At 51.6% G+C, this 283-nt stretch overlaps 1 protein-coding gene across 1 annotated transcript in view; it reads left to right on the forward strand.

The window, feature by feature from the left end:
* The window catches only part of zgc:66455 (uncharacterized), a 16,095-nt gene that overhangs the window by 3,975 nt on the left and 11,837 nt on the right, over nucleotides 1-283 (forward strand). The gene's annotated exons all lie outside the window — the stretch shown is intronic.

Genomic DNA, 283 nt, shown 5'->3' on the forward strand with positions numbered 1-283 from the left:
CAGAATGCTCAGCACTTGTCGGCCCTTTTGCCTTCACTCTGCGGTCCAGCTCACCCTAAACCATCTCGATTGGGTTCAGGTCCGGGGACTGTGGATTCGCAGCACTCCATCACTCTTTCTTGGTCAAATAGCCCTTACACAGCCTGGACGGGTGTTTGGGGTCATTGTCCTGTTGAAAAATACATGATGGTCCAACTGAACGCAAACCGGATGGGATAGCATGCCGCTGCAGGATGCTGTGGTAGCCATGCTGGTTCAGTATGCCTTCAATTTGGAGTAAATC

The sequence above is a fragment of the Etheostoma spectabile genome, chromosome 5, assembly GCF_008692095.1.
Source record: "Etheostoma spectabile isolate EspeVRDwgs_2016 chromosome 5, UIUC_Espe_1.0, whole genome shotgun sequence".
Lineage (NCBI taxonomy): Eukaryota > Metazoa > Chordata > Actinopteri > Perciformes > Percidae > Etheostoma > Etheostoma spectabile.